The sequence below is a fragment of the Apium graveolens genome, chromosome 3 (genome assembly GCF_009905375.1).
Source record: "Apium graveolens cultivar Ventura chromosome 3, ASM990537v1, whole genome shotgun sequence".
NCBI classification, from domain to species: Eukaryota; Viridiplantae; Streptophyta; class Magnoliopsida; order Apiales; family Apiaceae; genus Apium; species Apium graveolens.
Window position 1 is genome coordinate 24436047 of NC_133649.1, and position 3839 is coordinate 24439885.

A 3839-nucleotide genomic window follows, 5' to 3' on the forward strand; every position below is an offset into this window, starting at 1 on the left:
TTTGAAACAAATTCACATACAGATATTGTATACTAAGGTCGTTTAAGAGCGCCATTGAATCTGGTATTTGGCCAGTCAACCGATTAAAGCTCAGATCTCTGCAAACAAATAAAATAAAACTCAAAATGATAAAATTATGATATATTTCCTAGCATACATGTTTATGCAGGTTTTTGCATTCAACATGGCACATCACACGCTACACAAGCATATAAAGCTAATTTTTAGGACCTAACTGTAAAAGTAGAACAATACTTTTGAAAATACCATTCCCGACATAACAAGAAGACTGAGTTGCTGGTTATATAATCCAATGAACAACAAAATATTGGATAGACAGAAAGTATTTGAACTTCGACGAGAAATCCAGAAGTACCCTCATAATTTACAATGTTCTTTATATGCATAGACAGAACAATGTAACTAAATTATTATAAGGAGAGTCTCTGAATGTGCTAATGAATTCTACATAGTAATACTTAAAAATATAGGTCTCTGTTGTGTACTTGTATCGACTAATGCATCTGTGAAAACATATATAGTACATTGTAATCCCTCACACGCACATGCACAGACATACATTGTGAGGAACTCCATTACCATAAATTAGTACCGGATTGAGCAATAATAAAAGTTAGCTTACAGGGTTTTTAGTTGACCAAGTACTCCAAAGTATTCTGGAAGTGCACCATTGATCAAGCAATTTCTTAATATCCTGCAAAAAAAAAGAAATATTAACTAATTTTTTCAGGGAAACACATCTGCATCAGACAAAATTTAGGTACGACTTACAGCACATGCAAGGATTGCATATCTTTTAAATCTGGGATAGTCAAATTTCTTCCAGTCAAATCAGATATCCTCCTATCAATAGAAAGCACAGAAGTAATCAACTGATCTCAAAAGTCCAAACCAAAAATCAACTACAATGATAGAAAGTCATGAAGGTATTAAAAATTGGCTAGATATTTGAGCAGTTCTTACAGTTCTATTAGATTTATGAGACGGGAGATGCTCAATGGAATTGGACCCTCCAGTCCTGTTCCCTGCAAGTTTCTGCACAAAATTTGAAGTTTATTGAGAGGTATATGTAACCGTAGTTTCTAGAATATGTACTAACAACCAAGTAAAACCAAACTGAAGCATAATTGACCAAAATTACTAACAGTCTTGTCATATTTGTCCAGTTTCCAATGAAATCGGGTATCTTCCCACATAAATCATTCCCATCTATCCTACTGCAAGGAGTAGATAATTTTAAGACTCTGTTAAACTTAGAAATATACAGTATAGATGAAGTAGTACTTACAAAACCTCTAGATTCCTCAGGTTGCCAAATGTTTCTGGTATTGTTCCATTTAATTTATTTGCAGAAACAACGCTGTGAAGGTTGTTTGCAAGATTTCCATCAATAGATAAATAATGATAGAAGTGTTAAAGCATTATGTAATTATGTTTTAATTATGATAAAAATGTGAACACATTATGTAATAGATAAAAGTCCTCCATGAAGAACCCTTTAGGCATGTAATTGTAATTCTTACAATCTCCTCAAGCCAATCAAACTTCCAAAGTTTCGAGGAATAGGCCCTTCAAGTAGATTATCTTCCAAAAACCTGAAAAGTTCAGCTCAGATTAAGTCAACCAAAGGTTATACTTGAAATCCAAGTCATATAGATCACATTTTCACTTACAGCTCCTGAAGAGTAGCGATGTTGGCTAGTTCCTGAGGAATCGAACCTTGGATACGATTCCCCAAAAGGGATCTGCAGAAATGAGAGTTCTAATTTACTACAGCTCTAAGAGGTCATGCTAGGAAGCTTAATTTAAAGATATGTTTAGTTCACTACCCTGCATATAAAAATACAGACAAGAAATTAGCAAGTAGCACAACAAAACCATACAGAAAGACAACGCGAAGCTGACCAAAAGCTCTGGGAATGGTTCCTCCGAGAACTCAGAGGCATGAACCTCGAGTGAGAAGAAGGCCAAGATGAGAAATTCACATGATCACCAAACCTATTCATTGGGGAGCTTAATCATGTATTAGTCTTATTATAAGATCTGAAGTTTCGCACATCATTCATCCCCGCGAATCCTGTTAATAAGCATCAAGTTCTTAGCAGTTCTTAACAACATGTTATTTTATGACACATACAAGACTCAAAAAAAACTAAACCAGGTCATAGTGTTCAACAAAATTTTTGTTTTGTCAACTACAGAGCATGACACATACATCTGTTTCAACTTTCCACAAAATTAAAGCAACATGAGCTATTTCGAACATAAATATGTGATAAATCATTAATCAGTGATGACCTTTTGCAGGAAAGATCCAGCAGACGAGCACAAACAAGCTTTTAGATGTTCATTCCTCTAGATCCAAACTAAAAGGCAAGTAAAAGGTCATAATATAAAACCAAAATAAACAAAAAGATCATAGATTGGATTAGTTTTCTTTCACATGTACTTTAACTATCACATACATATGTAGTTCCTTATTTATACAACCAATCAAAATTATTCTAGTAAATCTAAAGCTCATCATCAGATATAAAATTTGAAGCAACATATAAATAACAAGAGGTAGTGATGTACCAATACTAATATCATCTCCGGCAACGTCAATTCTATTAAACATATTCAAATAAGTAAATTAGGGTTACAATTTCAAAAAAAAAACAAAATTAAAAATTCAGGGTTTCGATTTTAAAAAACATCAATTGAAAACTACTCACATAGAAGACCCTATTTCAAAATAACATAGTAAATTCACTTACCGATTCGAGTTTCTAAAATGATAACCAAGTAGAGAAGATCCTAATTCAAGCTTATCCTCTTACGAGCTTAGCATAGAAAAATGGAGAGAGATGGTGGAGATGATGGTGGTGAGTGGTGGAGATGATGGTGGTGAGCAGAGCGGCGGTGATGTTGGTGAGTGGGGGTGGTGAGTGGCGGAGATGATGACGGTGGGGTGAGAGAGTCGGGGCGAGAGAGTCGGATGAGAGAGAGAGAGCTTCTGTGTGTTCATTTTTTTTAGTTTTTAGTTTTTTAAGTTATGTTTCTCGTGGGGGAAAAACAAAAAGGGGGTAGAATATTTGCTAAGGGGGGAAATTTATTTGGCTAAGGCGGAAACAAAAATAAAGTGGGCGGGGAGTGAATTTTTTTTGGAACTTCAGACATCAGTTTTAAAATAACCGATATTTTAAAACAACATAAACATCATAAAAATACGGGGTGATGTTATAAATTCTTTTAACATCAGTGGTAAACCTAACCGATGTCTAATGTGTGATGTCTATTAACAGTTTTCTTGTAGTGTAGGTCCACGTGTGGACATGATATACCTCAATCTTCTCTTTTTTGGCAACTGATTCCCAATCCTTTGCAACTATTCGAGTTCTCCAGTCCAAGTTGAGAGTTAGATCTCCAGTCGCCACACGATTAGTCCAGAAACATGCTAGGTACTGACTAGCCTCTTTTTGATAAATGCAAATTGACCATGTGCCACATTTTCTTTCGTGTGAAGGGTGTTCCCGTAAGGTGATGTTACCTAAAAGAAATTATTAGACACTATTTACATTTATTGATAAAAAAACAAAAATATTGTGATTATAGACGTAGTTAACAAGAATGATATAAAACTTGGCAATCTATAATTTCTTTTGTACATTCCCGAAAAGTGAAACATCAGGAATTCTCAGGTTGCTAGGCATACACATATCCTGATTATTCTATATTATGTCCATCATATCTTTCTTAATGTTCAATATATAGGCGATTTTTACTGGTTAACACATTCAAACTACTACCAGTCTAGACACCATTATTTTAGCATA

The 3839-nt window shown here is 34.5% G+C and overlaps 1 long non-coding RNA gene across 1 annotated transcript; it reads right to left on the minus strand.

The window, feature by feature from the left end:
- Window positions 1–1309: 1309 nt before the first annotated feature.
- On the minus strand, window positions 1310–2445 carry LOC141710639 (uncharacterized). The gene is made up of 4 exons (XR_012570994.1): window positions 2320–2445; window positions 1695–1766; window positions 1545–1616; window positions 1310–1381 (listed from the first exon to the last, which is right to left on the minus strand). It is a non-coding gene; the product is annotated as an uncharacterized LOC141710639 (long non-coding RNA).
- Window positions 2446–3839: the final 1394 nt, after the last annotated feature.